This window comes from Saccopteryx bilineata, chromosome 3 (genome assembly GCF_036850765.1).
Source record: "Saccopteryx bilineata isolate mSacBil1 chromosome 3, mSacBil1_pri_phased_curated, whole genome shotgun sequence".
Taxonomy (NCBI): Eukaryota; Metazoa; Chordata; class Mammalia; order Chiroptera; family Emballonuridae; genus Saccopteryx; species Saccopteryx bilineata.
In genome coordinates, this window is record NC_089492.1 from 87,264,546 (window position 1) to 87,284,093 (window position 19,548).

Genomic DNA, 19,548 nt, shown 5'->3' on the forward strand with positions numbered 1-19,548 from the left:
TCTGCACTTCATCATCCTTTGCTACTGTTAATCTCCATCCTCTCCCCCCTTTTTTTTCCTTTGTTGTCACAGTTTAAGTTTGGTTTTATTGTGTTCTTGGTGGAGCTGTTACTTGTGGTGTTGTTTTCTTTTGTTCTTTGAACCTGGTTGGAAAACCCCCTTTAGTATTTCCTGGAGTGGGGGCTTTCTGTTGATAAATTCTCTCATCTTTTCTGTATTTGTGAATGTTTTTATATCTCCTTCATACTTGAAGGATAGCTTTGATGGGTATAGTATTCTTGGCTGAAAGTTCCTCTCTTTCAGGGCTTTAAATATTGGGGTCCACTCTCTTCTAGCTTGTAGAGTTTCTGCTGAGAAATCTGATGATAATCTAATAGGCCTTCCTTTATATGTTGTACTCTTTTTTTCCCTGGCTGCCTTGAGAATTTTTTCTTTGTCATTGGTTTGTGTCATCTTTATTATGATGTGCCTTGGAGTGGGTTTGTTGGGGTTAAGAAAACTTGGTGTTCTGTTTGCTTCTTGAATTTGAGGCTTTAGTTCCTTCCACAGGCTTGGGAAGTTCTCGTCTATTATTTGTTTGAGTATATTCTCCATTCCATTTTCTTTCTCTTCTCCCTCTGATATACCTATTATTCTTATGTTATTCTTTCTGATGGAGTCAGACAATTCCTGTAGGGCTTTCTCGTTTTTTATTATTTTTGAGTCTCTTTCTTCTTCTCTCTGTTGTGCCTCAAGTTGTTTGTCTTCTATTTCACTAATCCTATCTTCAATCTGGGCTGTTCTGTTAGCTAAGCTTGTTACCTCGTTTTTCAGCTCGTGAATTGAGTTTTTCATTTCTGTTTGATTTGTTTTTATAGTTTCAATTTCCTTGGTAATATATTCTTTGTGTTCATTGAGTTGTTTTCTGATCTCCCTATATTGCCTTTCTGTGTTTTCTTGTATATCTCTGAGTATTTTTAAGATTTCTATTTTAAAATCTCTGTCATTTAGCTCCAAGGCTTCCAATATGTTAAGTCTTTTCTCCATAGATTTTTCCACATCTATTTGTGTTACCTCTCTTTCTTTTGTATCCATGATATTCGATTTTCTCTTCCTTAATGGCATCTGAGGGTGGTTTTGTTGATAGTATTAATGAGATTTAATAAAGAATAAAAAGTTAAAAATAATAATAAAAAAAATCGAAAAGAGTTTTTTTTAAAAAAATTAATAATGAAATAAAGAAAAATAAAATAAAATAAAAATTTTTTTAAAAAAGGAAATTATTCCCCCCCTCCTTTTTTCCTCTCCTCTCCTCTCCCCTCTTTCTTGAGAAAATCTTGTGGTGAACTGTGAATTATAACAAACAATGCCTGTGATGGAGGGCCTGAATTGGGGAAAAGTAATAAAGGGGCAAAAAAGAAAAAAAAGAAAAAAGAAAAAAAAAGAGAGTATGGACCCACAAAAAGCAAATAAGGAAAAAATTTGGGTCAAGAATAAAATGATTTGCTTTTAGGTGTTGGTTGTCTAAGAGTTATGATGAAAGGAATAAGAGGAAAATGGAAAAATGGGGGGACAAATTAAAAAATTACTATTGTATTTAGTGGAACAAGAACTAGATAATATGGAGAGCCAGGGATGGGAGCACTGCTAGTGAGTTAAAAAGGTGAAGTAAAAACCCCCCAAAATGCCACAAACATAGGTTTGAGTCCCAGATAAGATAATTTGTTTGTTATTGAGGTTTGAATGAGAGGAGATGTAAAGGAGAAAGGAAGAAACTAATGTAGAGGGAGAAAAGAAAGAGAGAGAGAGAAAAAAAGAGGGAACCACTAAAAGAAGAAAAAAGAAAGGAGAGAGAGAGAGAGAGTTAAGGGTTTTGGAGTGCAACCCTCATAGAGAGAAAGGAAGAGAAGAGAAAAGATAATGGGAGATGTAACACTTTTGGGTAGTGTAGTTCAAGGAGAGGAGAGAGTAAGACCGGTAGAGAGTTAATCGGCCAAATTGGAGGAGGAAAAAAAAGTATCAAGAATGAAGATAAGAGAAACAAACGAACAAATATAATAAAATGGGATAGGTTATAAAGTCTGCAGATTATTCTTGATTTTGAGAGGTTATCTTCTTGCTTTTTCTTTTCTCTCCCTCTTCCTGGTCGGTGACTCTGTACCCCGGGTTCTGCCCCTTTGGCACGCTCAGGTAGAGGTTTACAGTTGATAAGTCTCTATGGCAATGTCATGTATTGTGCTTTAGTCTCGTTGGCAGTCGAAGCTCATTAGCATTTATAGGCTCCGACAGTGAGAGAGTCCATGTTCCTGGAGCCTTTCTCCTAGTCTTTCCTTCCTCAATTAGTAGCCTGATAATCCAGCTATGGGGTTGCTGCTGCCTCTGCCTGGATAGTAAGAGGCTCAAAGAGCTGGCAACTCCCCACTCTATTTCCACTCAGCACAGGGCTCTGGGTAAGGCTCAGTCAGTCAGAGCTGCTAGCATAATCAGGTGGGCTTTCCGCCCACTCAAAGACCTCTGGCTCTGCCACTCTGTCCGGTAACACAAGCGGGCGCCCACTTCCAGGGCGCTTGGAGGAAACTCTCACTCACTGTCTGCGAGCAGAATATCCGGCCAGCAGTCTCACGCTCTGAGTGAAACCCCCAACCGCAGGGAAAAGTTGCAGCGTTGGAATTGAGTCTCGCTCCGTCCCCGTGCGTGACTTTTGCAAGGCTCTGGGGCAGCCCGAGATTCCGCTTTGGCCCACACAAAGGCCCCTGACTCTGCCCCTCTGTGCGATAACACGGGCGCGCACTGCCGAGGCACTCGGAGGAATCGCTCACTCCTTATCTGCGCGCGCAAACCAGGATATGAGGCTGGCCGCGTTTCCCTCTGAGTGAAACACCCTCCAGCACGGAAAATCTCCACCGTTGGAATTAGTTCTCACTCCCTCCTGTGCGTGGCTTTCCCAGGGCGCTGGGGCTGCCCAGAGACTCTGCCCTCGGCCCACAGAAAGGCCTCTGACCCTGCCTCTCCGTGGGGCAACACGGGCACCCACTCTCAGGGCCTAGGAAGAAATTCTTGCCCACTAACTGCGCACCGACCAGGAGACCGGGTAAAATGGCCGCTCCGCTTGTCTTTCTTTGTTTGGGTTTGGCGCGAGTGTTAGCTTGTATTGCCCGGGTTGCCACAGGATCAGATTTTCCTCGGCTTGGATCTCCGTGCCACAGCCTGGTTCGGCCGTTCGTGTCGCAGTCTGGATCTATTCACCCCCTTTGCCCGCCTCAGTTTCTATATTCACAGTTACCAGAGAAAGCCGCCCTGTTTAGGTTAGTGAGGAAGGCGGAGCATTTCTTACTCCCTATTTCCTTCGGGGTTTGGTTATATATTTAGCCAATTTTTCACTCAATCATACCTTTGGGTGTATTGCGAAGCATCTGGAAGCTCCAAGTATAGGTTTTTCTGTTTCTGGTTGAAGATCTTGTTGAGTTTTGGGGGAGATTTATCGGTATCGCTTCCTACCCCGCCATTACTCTGACGTCATCTTCCAGGTTTAATAGTTTTGACAAGACATCAAAGGTCATGATATATATTTTATATTGTAGCACATCAGGAGGTGAGGTAATGAAACATTGTTCCAGTATTAGTGATGCTAGTTAAAAAAAAAACCTCTTTACTGATGTATAATCTACAATCAATAAAAACATTAATTTTTTTGTATGTGTGTGTGTGACAGAAACATAGAGAAGGACAGATAGGGACAGACAGACAGGAAGGGAGAGAGATGAGAAGCATCTATTCTTCATTGTGGCACCTCAGTTTTTCATTGATTGCTTTTTCATGCATGCCTTGACTGGTGGCTTTAAGACCAGCGACCATGGAGTCATGTCTATAATCCCATGCTCAAGCCAGTGACCCTGTGCTCAAGCTGGTGAACCTTGCTCAAACCAGATTAGCCCGGGCTCAAGCTGGCAACCTTGGAGTTTCGAACCTGGGTCCTCTGAGTCCCAGTTCGATGCTCCATCCACTGCGCCACTGCCTGGTCAAAAACATACATTTTAAATGTATAGCTCAATGGGTTTCAACAAATGTTTACACCTGTATAACCATCATGTAATCCAGATAGAGGAAATTTCCATCACCCCAAAAAGTTCCTTTGTGCATTTTCCTAGTTAATCCCTAATCTCCCCACTTCCTAGAAGTCTGTAGCACTATGGACTAGATACATTTCTAAGAGCCTCACATAAATAAAATCATATAAATGTACTCTTGATTCTGAGTTTCCAAAGAAGGATGCTCAACATACTGTTTTAGAGATTCATTGATGTTTCTGCAAGTATCTATATTTTGTTCTTTTTATTGCCAAGTGATATTCCATTGTGTGGGTATGCTACAATTAGTTTATCCCTCTGTTAATGGAGATTTGGGTTCTTTCCAGTATAGCGTTGAAAGCTAAACTTTTCCTCTAAGCACTGTTTTAGCTGCACCCAACAAATTTTTTTTTAATAAATAAATTTTTATTTTAATGGGGTGACATCAATAAATCAGGGTACATACATTCAAAGAAAACATTTCCAGGTTATCTTGTCATTTAGTTCTGTTGCATACCCATCACCCGAAGAGAGATCGTCCTCCGCCACCCTCCATCCAGTTCTCTCTGTACCCCTCCCCCTCCCCCTCTCTCTCCTTCTCTCCCCCCCCCCCTGTAACCACCACACTCCTGTCCCTGCCTCTTAGTCTCGCTTTTATGTCCCACCAATATATGGAATCCTGCAGTTCCTGTTTTTTTCTGATTCGCTTATTTCACCCTGCACAATACTACCAAGACTCCACCATTCCGCTGTAAGTGATCCGATGTCATCATTTCTCCTAGCTGAATAGTATACCATGGTGTATATGTGTCCCATCTTCTTCATCCAGTCCTCTATTTTTTTTTTTACAGTGATTAAAAGCCTTTAAGCAAACTCTTGGCCAATACAGCAAGAATCCATTAAAGAGTAGTGTCCTTAACATGTTCACCAAGTCCAAGTTGTTACCATCACCATGCCAAATCCCTGAAAAATGCAACCCAACCACAGTTCAGTCTGTTAGGAGCTGTCACAGGGAGCGGGAGTCCAGGAAAATTCCCCACAGGAAAAGTCTGCATGGCACTGGAATTGTTGTCACCATTCTATACTTTGCAGCTCATGTCCAAGTCCCAATGACCGCTGCTTCTAGCTGGTAATGATTCAGGTAGACTGGAAAAAGCCATTTGCAGCATGCGTGGATACGGAGCTTCTGTTCTCCTCTGCCTGGAGAGTTGAGACCAGTTTGCTCTTCCCTGGAGCTCTGTGACTGTGGCATGGTAAAGAGAACCTTGGGATACACTAAGCTGGGTGGCAAAGGTAAATTCATAATACAAGTTGGCAAAAGGAGGAAAGAGAGCTCTAAATTAGGAGTAGGTCCCAGCCTGAAATATGAGTGGGGCATTGAGGTAGGAGGGATAAAGGAAACACTATATATTAAGCAAAGCAGCAGAAAATAGGATTATCAACACCCACAACAGAGATCTTTGAGGGAAGAATAAAAAACCTGACTATTCAGGCAAAACATAGTTAAGTGGCCCTTTGCACCCAACAAATTTTAAAGGGTCTGTTTTCATTTTCATTCAGTATAAAACATTCTCTATTTTCTCTTTCTTATGTGAGTTCTCCTTTGCTGCATGGATTATTTATTTATTTATTCATTTATTTTTACAGATAGAGATTCAGAGAGAGGGATAGATAGGGACAGACAGACAGGAACGGAGAGAGATGAGAAGCATCAATTATCAGTTTTTCATTGTGACACCCTAGTTGTTCATTGATTGCTTTCTCATATGTGCCTTGACTGTGGGCCTTCAGCAGACTGAGTAACCCCTTGCTCGAGCCAGCGACCTTGGGTCCAAGCTGGTGAGCTTTTGCTTGAACCAGATGAACCCGCACTCAAACTGGTGACCTTGGGGTCTCAAACCTGGGTCCTCGGCATCCCAGTCTGATGCTCTATCCACTGCACCACTGCCTGGTCAGGCTGATGCGTGGATTATTTAGACACAAGATTTTTATTTCCAAATATTTGGAGATTTCCCCCAAAGATCTTTCTGTTATTCATTTCTAATTTAATTCTGCTTTGGTAACAAGGCATCCTCTGTATGACTTAATCCTTTATATTTACTGAAACATTTTTATGGCCCAGTATATGATATATCTAAGTGAATGCTCTTATGCCTTTGGAAAAAGAAATGTATCTGCTGTTGTTGGGTGGAGTGTTCTATAAGTAGCACTTTGGTAACACTGTTTGATTGTGTTCAGGTTTTCTACTTTTTGAGTCTGCTTATCCTATCAATTATCAAAAGAGGTCCGTTGGAATATTCAACAATAAATGTGGATTTGTCTGTTTTTACTTCAGTTCTGCTAGTTTTTGCTGCATGCATAATCTTTGTGATTGGGAATATTATATTTTCTTGATGAATTGATTCCTTTGTCACTGTGAACTATCTCCCTTTATACTTGGTGGTAATATCTCTTGTCCTAAAGTCTACTTCATCTGATATTAATGTAGGTTTCCAGTTTTTTTATGCTTATTGTTTGTATTATTCACCTTTTTTTCATACTTTTACTTTTAACCTATCTGTGTTTTTCATTTTAAAGTGTTATTTCTTATAAACAGCATATAAATAGGTCTTGTTTTTTACCCAGTCTAGCTCTCTCTTCCTTTTATTCTGAATATTTATATTAATGACATTTAATGTAATTATCAGTATGATTGGGATTAAGTGTACCATTTTGCTATTTGTTATCTATTTGTCTCATCTGTTCTTTGTTCCCCTGCTCTCCCTCTTTTTGTAACTTTCAGTAGAATTAAAAAAAATTCTACTTGATCTTCACTATTGGCTTATTTGCTCTACATTCTTCCTCTGGTGGTGGCTCTAGGCTTTGATGACACCTCACACCTTGCCCAGTCTTCCTGAGTTCCCCAGTGACAGGTCCTCACTGCGGACTCCCCTCTGGCTCAATGGAATGTACAGGTTGTGACTGCTCTGGGAGCTGGTTAGCGACCTGTTTCTCCCTGGCTCTTTGTCTGACCACCTGGAACTTCACTCTATACATGAGAATGTGGTATTCATTGAAGGCTCAAGGGAACATTCCTGGGCAGATTTTTTGGGAGTTGTTTTTCTGTCTTCTTCTCTCTTCGCCAGAACTCTGTTCTGCAACTTCTAGCTACCCCAGCTTCTTTGAACCCCGGTTCCTGTCTCCTCAGTGTGGCGGGTGGGGAGCCCCTTCCCTGCTCTGTGGTTTGGACTGCGCCTCCAAGCGCAGGGCGCTGGCTCCTGTGGGCCTTACGTCACCGGTTTCCTCTCTCTCCGACACCACAGTGCTGCCTATTGTCCGGGGTCTGAAAATAACTGTTTCATATACATATTTTGTCTGGTTTTCTAATTGTTTGTTGTGGGAGGATAAATTTGGTCTATGTTATTCCTTCACATCAGAAGGAGAAGTCTCATTTAACTTTGCTTATTTATCTTTTTTATGTGGCTACAGTCTTTATTATAGTAATTTAAAAATACACATAAATAATCTATGTTCATGATGGAAAACCTTGAAATGCCAACTGAAGTAAAAATCATCCATAATCCCCACCAGTAAACAGAAATAATGTTTTAGCATATATCCTTCCAGATTTTTCTATGTGCATATGTAGCTATAAACACAAACATAAGACCATACTATCCCTACCACAGCGATGGTTTATAACAGCTGCCTACTCCCAAGAACGCAGGACAAATGGTGCCCATTTTTCCTCTGCATTGTGACAGCCCCTGAGTTTCAGGGGAGTGCCTATTGCATTTCAGAGACATTTGCATGACCCTGGACTTGAGAAATTCTAAGTGTAAATAAAAACCATTATTATTTTTTAAATTTTAATTTATTGTGTTTACATAGATTCTAGGTTCCCCTCGAATGCATCCCCCCTCCCCCGTGTTCCTTCTTCCCCCCTCCCCACAACGCCCTCCCCTTTTCCTTCCAGAATTAGCTTTTTTGCTCTCTATAACGTTGTGTTGTGTGTGCATAATTTCACCAATCTCTTTCCCTTTTCTGATCTCTTCCTATCATCCCCTTTCCCTCTGTCTACTTTCCCTCTGGTCCCATTATTTTTTAAAGTCTGCAAGTCTGCAAATGCAAAACTTTGTAAGAGAAAATGTTTTAGTTGAGAAAGAGAGATAGAAAGATTTGACATTGCAATCTTAAGCCCGTCATTAAATGCATTAAGTAGACAAAGTCAGAACGTTTTTAAGGATTGTCAGATTTCAAGGAATTTGTCCAAGTCTCTACTGATTATTAATTTTAATTTTTTAATGTTAAAAAAACCAAATAGGCTACTTAGCTAAAATAAATACATAAATAAATAAATACACACGCACGCACACACATAGGGGTCCTCAGGTTATAACACAGTTCTGTTCCTACAACAGTGACATAACCTGAGTTTTAGTGTAAGTTGAAAGACACCCTAGCCTAAGTCACTTATACCTATCCTTAAACACTTAAAAATCAGAATCTAGAACATAAAAACACAATTAAGCCACAGAAAAAGGAAAAGGATATAAATATATTGTACTGTGTACTATACTGTAGTAGAAGAAAAAATGACAAAAAAATGAGTGTAAAAAAATTCCTTACCTTTATTCTTGTGGTGGCTTGCACACTGGAAGGGGCATTGCAAGGTGGGAGAGAGTGACCTATTGGGAGGGGGAAGCTGGGGAGGCAGGAGAACCTGCAGAAGGTGCTGAGACACTGGGTCAGGTGAATCAGGATTGCCTAAGGAACATGCAGGAGACACTGGAGATGACTCTACCTGTACTACAGGTGTTTCATCTCGAGAAGCAGCTGATGTAGAGGGTACAGGATCTGTTGCAGGCTGCTCTACCTTCTTAAAGAATTGTTCCAGGCTAGTCTGGAAGGTTGATGACTTCTTATCTTCCAAAATCTGCCTATAGTGTTGCAAGTCATCCATAACAGCTGAAACACTCACATCTCAATTTTTTAAAGTTTTTCTGGGAGTGAACATCGTAAACTCAAAACATTGTATGTTGAGACTGTCGTAACCCGAGGACCCCTGTACACTAAAAGCACTGTAGCTCTTGTCATGAAATGGCTTACAATTGGCCCTATCAGAGGCAGCCTGTATTTTCTTAAAAAAAAAAATTAAGGCAAAATCTTTGGAATTAGAGCGGTGAGGACTCATACTCTGGCGCTTACTCTGTGACCGTTGGCAAGCCACTTACCTTCTTAGAGTGTCAATTTGCTCATCCACAAAATGAAGATAAGTGCAGCTCAGAAAGGGCTGTGAAGATGAGATGTTTGTCATGGGTCTGGTGGCTTAGCACCATGTGGTGTTCAGTAAGAAACCTCAGTGGTGTTCCGAAACTAGTTTAAGACCATAGAGCCAGCAGAGGATCGAGTACGAAACCACCTCTTCCACCCCCAAGCCCATTTGTTCTCTCTGTCTTCATCTATTGTCTAGCTAGGACCTTTCTTTTTAACAGTTACATTGTTATTATTATTTTTAAAATAACGCTGCAAATTCTAGACGTGACCACCGTGGCTTCTACACTCAGAGATGTCCTCTGATATAGCTATTCTCCCCCTGTTTCTGTCTCTGTTTTCTCTCTCTCTCTCCCTCCCCTTTCTCTCTCCCCTCCCTGAGTGTGCCCTTTTCCTCAGAGTGTCTGTTTGGTGGAGAGTATCTTGGTCCCTATGTCTTTGTCCTCCTCCTCCAACCCACATGCATCCTAAGAAAAGTGTGCACCCGGATGTGCTTCTGGCGGAAGCACTCCTTCATGTCACCCACAGGGTTCTTAGAGAGCCGTTGCTTCTGCTTTGGTCAGAGTATGTCAGAGGGTCCCCCAAGCAGGCTCACCCTGCCTCTGGGGTGGATGAGGCCATCTCCTGGCAGCTCTGTGAGCTCCAGGAAGATCAGCAAGAGAGGTGCACAGAATATTTGCTCTTTGATCTCACCAGAAGGACCTGCCATTGCTATTTGCAGTAGAATGACAAATAATGAAGTATCAGGATACTCTGTGCACAGAGAGGCTTCAGGAGGATTCCAGCTGGCCTCAGGAGCTTTGCTAGGTGTGCACACAGGCCGCCTCTGAGGTTGAGATTGGCTACGTGATCTTCGGTTCTGGTGTTAGCCCCATGACGGTTACTGGATCTGTAACTGTGTGACAGGATGTGGGACTGAGCAGCGGGTGCTGTAGAGGATTCGGGGATAGGCCGTCTGGGGCTAGGGTGGCACTTTTCCCGAGTGCAGCCAGTGAGGCAGGACATGCTCACACTGGTGGGGCAAATGAGGATGCCTGAAGACTTGCGTTCCCAGGGCACTTGGGTTATTAATGCTACTGGGTTCTTTTTGTACCCATGACGTCTTGGGGTACAAAAACAAATAAAAAACCAAAAGTTTTAGAACCAGGTACAATAAACGTCTGTCCAAATCCAGACTCTTGGCCTTCCTGACTATGAGGTCTTTAATACATGGCTTTCCTCTTAGGTTCCTTATCTTTCTTGCAGAATTAGAAATAAGCCATTGTAAGTAACATTATAAGTAATTGTTCTGGGACATTGTAGGTGATTAATGAATGTTAATTTCCTTTCTTTTTTTTGTTTCCCTAAATTTGGATTACCTTTGACATGATTCTTATACCAGTCCTGGAACATAAGCAGGGAATATATTTTTATTCCCTTTTGAGAGATGAGAAAATGGAGAACAGAGACATTTAATGATTTGCATGTGGCCGGAGGGACAGAGCTGGGTCTGGACCCCAGAAGTCCTGACAGCACAAAACTATGGAACTAGATAAACTGGATTTTAATCCTGGCCTACCTCTGCTGGCTGGGAGGCCTCTCTGACCTTCAGTTTCCTCCTCTGTAATGTGGGGGTGATAAGAGTTCCCTCCCTCGGCAGACATGAGCTTGCTGTCTCTGCTGTATGTCTCTGAATGACCTCATTCAGGAAGAGCTCCCTCTTTACATTCAACTGATGACTGATAGGTACCAAAAATTGATTTATATCCATGGCAACTGTCACCCAGGGGAACAATGAGAAACGAAAGTCTTTTCTCTCCATCCACATCCAACAGAGCCAGTGCCCAGAGACCATCAGGCCTGGCTCTCCCTCAGGACGCCCTGGCTTGTCTCTGCCGAGAGGATGTGAGTGTCTCCTCCTCCTCCTCCCTCCCAGGGAGCCCTGACTGCTTCCGTGAGGCAGGCGCTGGGACCAGCAGGCCCGGAAACTGCAGATCCAGAGCTGGGACTTCTCGCCTTTGAAAAATCCCCTGAAGCCCGCTCCTCAGGTAACATGTGGGAGGCTCAGGGAAGTGTTTGTCAGTCATATTCCACAGGGGCCTTGAAATTGCTCCTAAAAGCTTGTATTTGGTGATAGTTAACACTTTTTTGAGAAAAAAATTGCTCATGGTGGTGGGGAGACCCTCGATCAGCTTTCTGATGGTGGGCAGACACATTCCCTCTCTTCTCACCTGTGAGGCTGCTTTTATATCTGCTCAAGGTATTTTTTTCTCTGACAAATTTTTCTTCCTCTTTTTCTTCTACGGACCTTTCTGGAGGGAAGCAATGACATTCTGGGACCAGCTGGAGAGGGAGCGACACACTCTGACTCATCTGGGCACCTTTCCTGAGATCTGATTTGTCCTGATGGTCCCCAGAGGCAAAATATGATTTGAGTTATTTGGTTGGGCTCAAGTTCTGAGCTAGTGGCCTTGGAAACTTTGATACATCAGAACATAGTTTTGCATCGTATGTGCCCTAAAACTCTGGTCCTAAGAACTATTTCATGAACAAAGGGGTCAGTGGTCATATAGATTTGGAAATTGCTTCATGCTCTGACCCTTATAGGCACATTACAACAGTGGTCCCCAACCCCCGGGCTGCGGACCGGTACCGGTCTGTGGGCCATTTGGTACCGGTCCGCAGAGAAAGAATAAATAACTTACATTATTTCCGTTTTATTTATATTTAAGTCTGAACGATGTTTTATTTTTAAAAAATGACCAGATTCCCTCTGTTACATCCGTCTAAGACTCACTTTTGACGCCTGTCTCGGTCACGTGATACATTTATCTGTCCCACCCTAAAGGCCGGTCCATGAAAATATTTTCTGACATTAAATGGGTCTGTGGCCCAAAAAAGGTTGGGGACCACTGCATTACAATACATAGAACACACAGGGTGGGGTAAAAGTAGGTTTATAGTTGTTCGTATGGAAAATAATACAATAAGTAATAAAAAAATAATACAAGAATAAACACTGTTTCGCATACTCACACCTATAAACCTACTTTTGTCACAACTTGTATTAAAGGCCCTGTGATATGGTATAGTTAAAAAACTAGTTCAGCATTATTTAAGCTTGTGTTTCCCAAACTTTCTTTAAAATAATTTTTTTTTTGTATTCACATTTTTTCCACAAACAGACCTAGGGAATGGCTAGGCTGGAGATTCCCACTGGTCCTGGAGTAGGTCTCGCCAATAGCGTGATTCCAGAATGTAGTTGGAATGAAGCATAGCCACCTGAAATGCAGGGGACTGTATGTGCCATTTACCCCCTATCTGAGAATCATGGGGTTGGAAAGGCTCTTAGTGGGGTTGGGGAGTAGGAGGTGAGTGGAGGGAGCCTGGATCCCTGTTAGACATCTTGGAAGGTTGCCGTCTGGTTTCTTGAACATCCCTAAGGATGGAGAGTTCATTGCCTCCTGAGGAAGCTATTGATATTTGCTAAGTGTTAGGAAGTTCATCCCCCTGTACACACATTAATTAGTGCCCTGGCCTCTGGAACTATGTGACCTAGTCCAGTACACTGTGGCTTGTTATCCCCACAGAGGCTCAATGGAGCCCACACCTTCCCCTGCGAGGGAAGCTCTCTAGATCTTCCCTGTTCCTTACATGATGTGGTCCAGAGCGCTTCACCTTTTCTTCTGGGTGGGCTGGAGTTTGCTGATATCCTTCCCACAGTGTGGTGAGGAGAAGCTGATCTGAACAGACTCAGCATTCCCCTTCAGAGCCCAGAGCAGCACCTGCCCCAGTCTCTGGTCCAGAAGGGTCAAGTCCTCCCCTGCTTGCCTTTTTCCTAGAGAAGCAACTCATTCGATGGGGAAAGTTTCCTTGATTTGTCTGTCCATGCCACACAGGTCCACACCAAGGACATGATCTGTGTTCACACGGTTGCATTAGGTATTGCCCCGATAAAGAAGATCTGTCCAGGCTTTCCGTGTTAGTCTTCTCAGCACAAGAGTCTCTGACTGGATGGAAAGTCTCAGTAAGCTGCCTTGTCAGTTAGGAAGCTGCCATCTTCAAGTAATAGAAAACCCTCCACAAATTGTTTTAAACAATAAAGGACCTTTATAAACCCACAGCTAGCATTCAGCAGTAGGACTTGAGAGTTGCTTGACTCAAAATTTCTCAAATATACTCCTTTACTCTGTTCCTTGATAATGTCTAATTGTGCGAGTTCTGCGTGGGATTTCCAAGCTTCTGGAACATCGTCCCACCCTGTGCACCTGCCCTACTCCAGGGAGGAAAAAAATAATCTATTACATTTTCCTGTATTTTACTCTTTTCCTTGTTCTTTATCCCTGATGTTTCAAACTTCTTTCTTTTATCATTTTCTTTCTGTTTGAAGTACTACCTTTAGCTATTCATTTAGGATAAGCCTGATGGTACAAGTTCTTCACCTTTCACAGTCATCTGAGAATGTCTTGATTGTATCTTTATTCCCAAAGGATATTTTTGCTGGGTACAGATTTCTGGGTTGACAGGTGTTTTTCTTTCAAGATTTTTTTCTTTGTCTTTAGTTTTCTAAACTTTGATTTTGATGTGCACTAATCTGGATTTCTTTGGGTTTATTTCATTTGGTATTTGCTGAGCTTCTTGAATCTATGGATTAACGTATTTCATTAAGTCTGGAAAGATGTTGGCCATAATTTCTCTGAATACTTTTTTTAGGCCCACATTCTTTTTCCTTTTCACTTAAGTAGTACAAATGTTAGGTCTTTGGTTATAGTCCTACAGGTCCCTGAGGCTCTGTTAATTTCTTTTTGGTCTTTTTTCTCTGTTATTCATATTGAATAATTGTTTTATCTTTGAGTTTACCATTCTTTCCTCTGTCATATTGAGTTGTTTGTTTCAGTTGTACTTTTCAGTTCTAAAATTTCTGTTGGTTTTTTATATCTGTTTCTTTGCTGAGACTTTCTATTTTTTATGTATTTCAAGCATGTACATGATTGCTCATCATACCATTTTATGACTGCTTTAAAATCCTTGTTAGATAATCCGAACATCTGTGTCACCTTAAGGTTGCATCATTGACAGTCTTTTCTCATTTAAGATGAGATTTTCCTTCTTCTCAACATGATAAGTGATTTTCAGTTGTATCCTGAACATTTGGGTGTTACGTTGTGAGACTCTAGATCCTATTTAATCTTTCTGGCAGGCAGTCACCCTGTTAGGTATAGTCCACAGATCCAAGTGGGGATGGATGTTCAGTTCCTCATCAGGCCCCACTGACACTATCCCAGGAAAAGCAGAGCACCACCTCACACTGTCATGCCTTGCCTCATTGTCAGTGGGTAGGGGTGGAGGTTCCACTCTCTACTGAACTCTGCAGGACAGAGCTCTCAAGGGCTGTGCAAAATGCACTTCTCTAGTAGATAATGTAGAAAAGCGCAGAAATGCACCTGTTGGGGTTTCTCTCATCACTCAGCTCCTGAAAGCAGACTGTGGTCTCTCTGCATAGCTAGCATCTGGCACAGAGTGTGGCACAGACAGGTTCAGGAAATGTTTTATATTTGACAGTTTGGCAGGGTCAGGGTGCGAGTGAAGGGAGCAAGAAGAGACAGAGAAGGGGCCAGGTTGGAGGGGCTTGTCAGCCAGGGTGCTGAGTGCAATCATTACCCCAAGGATACTGGGAGCCAAGAGGGGTGTCTGGTTGGAGAGTGACTATCAGATCTGAATTTTGGAAGCTCTGATTCTCAAGCTATTATGTGAGGGTTAGAGGGTAAGGGTAAGGAATGGGAACAGTTACCATTTGAGGAGGGAGATGCTAGCCTACGTATATCTGTCTAAGGACCCAGGCTCAATGAACTAAGGTTCAAATCTTCCAAGAGTTGGGCTGTGGAATCTGGTTGTGCAGGAAGCCACAGGCTTTCTGCTAGCCAAGTATTTCTGGGGAAAGGTGATGGAGGGCCTGCTATGGGCTAGCCCAGGTGTAGTCAACCGTTTTATACCTACCGCCCACTTTTGTGTCTCTGTTAGTAGTAAAATTTTCTAACTGCCCACCGGTTCCATAGTAATGGTGATTTATAAAGTAGGGAAGTAACTTTATAAAATTTATAAAGCAGAATTACAACAAGTTAAAGCATATAATAATAATTACTTACCAAGTTCTTTATGTCGGATTTTCGCTAAGTTTGGCAGAATAAATCTTTATAAAACAACTTACTATAGTTAAATCTATCTTTTTATTTATACTTTGGTTACTCTGCTACCACACATCATGAAAGCTAGAATGCCCACTAGTGGGCGGTAGGGACCAGGTTGACTACCACTGGGCTAGACATAACCACAAGCCTGTTACATGCCCTATTTAATCCTTACAGCAACCTTATCAAGTCAGTACCATTGTTATCCCCATTTTATAGATGAGAAAACTGAGGCTGAGGAAAGGTAAGCACTGGCCAGAGATCATAAAGCCGGAAGCAGCAGGATCAGGATTCAAACCCAGCCCTGCCTGCTGCTAAGGCCTAGATGATCACACCACCTGCCCTTCTGCCTCTACGAGCAGCATGAGAGCTGAACCGTAATTGGGCCTAGGAGCCAACTGCAGCAAAACCAGGGGTTAACTGCCCATGGCCTCCCTGCCCCAAGCCTGCCATGCGCTCCCTCTTCGGTCACCATGCAGTGCGGCCCGGCTCTCTCTCTCCCTCTGGTGATTCCAAAGGACAGGTTGGCCTCCTGTGAGTCCCCAGTGCTGGGTGAGCCCCGGAGGGAATGAGGCCAAGAGGAACCGTCTCCTGGCTCCCTCTCTCCCATGCAGGGAGCTGTGGGCTCCTTTGGAGCAGTGGTTGCTATGCAGCCTTGTTTATTCAAGGAGTGCCTGGCAGAGAGAAGACGCACTCCAGCGGCAGGGCAGGCAGCTGTGCCCAGCCCCTGCCCAGACAGGACACCTGCAGCCCAGGGCTGTGAGGCTGGGCCGGGGCCAGGGCAGGCCAGGTGTGGGGCCATCCTGTCCTTTCCTCCTTGGACCCAACAACAGCATCTTCTGCAGAGAGACCATGGAAGCTGGCTTTCTCTGGTGACAGGGGTTTGGCCTCTGGAGGAGTAGTCAGAGGTGATGTGTCCACCAAGTTGTTTGTAGGGGGAGGGAAATGGGCAGTGGATTGGGGCACCTGAAGTCCTTGGAGGGACCTCAAGGACCTGTTCTGGAGCAAGGTCAAAAGGTGCTGTGAGGGGAAAGGCCTCATGCCACGAAATGGAGGCTTTGTGACTGTGGGCCAGTCCTTTCCTCTCTCTGAGCCTTCAGCATCAGCGCTGGAGGAGGGGATGGGACTGTTGCTCTCTGAACCTGTGAGCCCAGGGAGGAGGGGCTGCCCTGGGCTGCCCACGCCCCAGCCATGCCTCTCTCACAGCTCTCTGTTTGGCAGCAAAATGCACGCAGCATAGCCCACCAGCCAGCCAGGGCTCCATGGTAGCGCCCAGGGCTATGGTGCATGCTGAGAGGGATGGGTGCACGGCGGGGAAGGCTCTGTGTTCAGGGGCACAGGCGTCCAGGCATAGGCAGGCGGTGGAGGGGCTCTGCTCTGGGCGGGAATTCCGACCCCACCTCTTACTGGCTGGGTGGAACCAAGTCTTCTATCAATCTGAGCCTCAGTTTCCTGCCCTGTAAAGTGGGGGCTAAGGAACCCTCCCTCGGGCGGCTCATGAAGTGTGGAGGTAGGAGGGAGGGGATCTGGTGTGTTAGCCCCTGTGCCAACAGGAAGCTGCTTTTGTTGCTGCCCTTATTGTCATAGAGGTGATCGTGTTCCTCTCCACAGCAGGTTTCGTGTCCCCCCAAAATACTAGTTTTGGGAACCCCTTCTTCAGGACAAGGGCTCATGGTGGCTGGGGACCTCAAGGGCTGGCATCTCTTCCAGGACACTGAGCGGGCCGTGCTCTGTTGGTGCATCACTGAGGCAGGTCGTAGAGCACAGTGGTGCCCAGGCCCAGGCGGGGGGTGCCGGGGCCAGTAGGTGGGCTGGGCCTGAGCTGGACGAGCCTGCACTGCCCTCCTCCACAGCGGGCAGGGCAGGCGCTGTGCCCCCCCCCCCCAGGCCAGTCTGTCGCAGCTGTGGACCTGAGGAAGAGGAATGTAGGAGGAGCCAGCAATGGGGAGCCATCCAGCTGAGCTCTGGAGACCCGCCTCTGAAGGTCTCCCTTGGCAGTAAGGGGCCACCTCAGAGGCACCAGCCTCTGCTCACCTGCATGGATGCTTGGAAGTTTACTATTTGTTTTAGGCTCAGTTCCTTGAAGACAAGAATGTATGAAACTCGCAGTTTAAAGAAGGATTCTGCAGTGATTGTCTGCGCAGCCACCACCACCCATGTCTAGAAGTAGACAGCTGTCTTCCTTTGAACTTTATACAGACTGAATCATACTCTACGGGGTCTTTTGTGTCTGGCTTCTTTCATTGAACAGTACATTGTAGAGGCAGACATCCATGGTGATGAGTAGAGCAGTGGTTTGTTTATTTTCATTGCTGGAATGTTCTGTGGCATGAGTACACTATGATTTATTTCTCCATTTTCCTGTTGGGCATTGGGATTATTTATAGTTTTTGACTGTTATCAACAGAACCGCTATGAACATTCTCGGACTTCTTTCTTGGTTCTCACGTGCAAGGCTTTCTCTGGGGTAGATACCTAAGAGTGGAATTGCTGGGTGTAGGGTTCGCACAGCTGTAACTTGATTATAAAGCCAGACTGCTCTCCTAAGTGGTCGTGTCCACTTGCCCCTCACCTGCCGTGTGCGACTGCCTCTCTGCTCTGCACGTCATCAGTGCCCGGCATTGTCTGTAGTCTTCATTTTTGCCAATCTTTGCAGACTGGTGGCGGCATCTCATTCCGACTTCATTTGTATCTCCCTGGTTACCAGCAGGTCAAGTTCCTGCACTTGTCTCTCTTCCTCCCTCCTTCCTTTCCTCTTGGTGCCCCCTCCCCCATCTCTTCTCTCTCAGGGACCCCTCCCCCGCCTCGTGCTGTTTCCTGACCTCTGTTTCTCTCTCTCTGCCTTCCCGCCCCTCTGCCCCTACCCCCCTATTGCCCTCCTTGGGACACCAATCACTTACCCACAGAATTCCTCTGCCATTGGTCCTTGAGCTGCAGACCTGGGCTCCCGAGCAGCTGTCTGGAAGTCTGAGGTTTCTACTTTGTCTCTGCTTCAAAATGTCTGGTTCTCAGTTCAGCCTGCCATTCCTTCCTGGGCCCTGGGTTTCCTTTCAGTAAAATTAGGACGGAAAAAAAAGGCCCTTGACCGAAACCATTCCAGTTTCTAGGTAAAACGTGGTGTACACCTGGGAGAGGCTCACGTAAGATTCCAGCTTTTGGTCAAGAGCAGTCGGCTTTCTCCTGGGGCCACTGAAAAAAGGGCCTGACAGCTTCCAGGCTTCTTGCAAAGAGACCTTTGTCAAGAGCCCTTTCCTGGTGTGGCAGACATTTCGATGCTAGGCATGGTCAAAAAGACTTTGCTGAGACTCTGATCGGAAAAGATGTTGTATTCCTTCCCGGTCCCTTCTGGTACCTGTCAGCGTTCGCAGACTGCAGTCTGAAGACCGGAGCTCCAGCTCCTGAGTAGGGATCCCGAACAGCCAAACCACACAGGAAGCTGTCTAGACTCTAGCGGCAGTGGACCGGCTTTTTGTTTAAGACTCCTGAATTGTGTTCAAACTCTACGGCAGCTCAGACCTTGCTGGTGGAAATCTCTGGGTGGGCAACAGGCTTCCAAGCCCTGGCCAGCAGTCGTGCAGTTTCGGGCAGGATACAATATTGAAGTGCAACTGGTATTACCTCCATTTTTGCAGTTAAAGACTGGGGCTCAGAGAGGTTTGGTAACATGCCTGGAGTCACCCAGCTCACTGGTCCTGAAATTTAGTCTTACTCCCTTTTGTATCCTAGTACCTAACATATGGTTGAATGAGTGAGTGGATTTCAGACTTCCAGGGTAGACTGACTACAGGAGCTCAGAGGGCAATAAGGCACCTGAGAATATCAAGTTTTCCCCAGAGGTCTACAGCTGGCTGGCTCCTGGGGTGTCGGTGAGCCGGGTGGAGGGACATGGTGTGAGTATGGTGAGCAGAGGGTTGGGTGGTGACTCTCCACCTTCAGGGCGGCAGCCTGAGCTACAGGAAGGGATACGCTACCCAGTCTGAACTCTGCCAATGACTAGTGGCAAATCTTGGTCAGGTGATATATTTTCTCTGTGCCTACTCCAGAGGCTGGGCTTGTGGTGTTTAAGTTTCAGTTCTAAAATT

General features: G+C 44.7%; 1 protein-coding gene across 3 annotated transcripts in view; it reads left to right on the top strand.

Annotated features, from left to right (window-relative positions):
• Positions 1-16,190: 16,190 nt before the first annotated feature.
• The window catches only part of TOGARAM2 (TOG array regulator of axonemal microtubules 2), a 54,066-nt gene continuing 50,708 nt past the window's right edge, over positions 16,191-19,548 (top strand). For all 3 annotated transcript variants that reach the window (XR_010730265.1, XR_010730264.1, XM_066266811.1), the window contains exons 1-2: positions 16,191-16,256; positions 16,300-16,374. The gene's annotated coding sequence lies outside the window, so the exon portion shown is untranslated. The remainder of the gene's footprint in view (positions 16,257-16,299; positions 16,375-19,548) is intronic.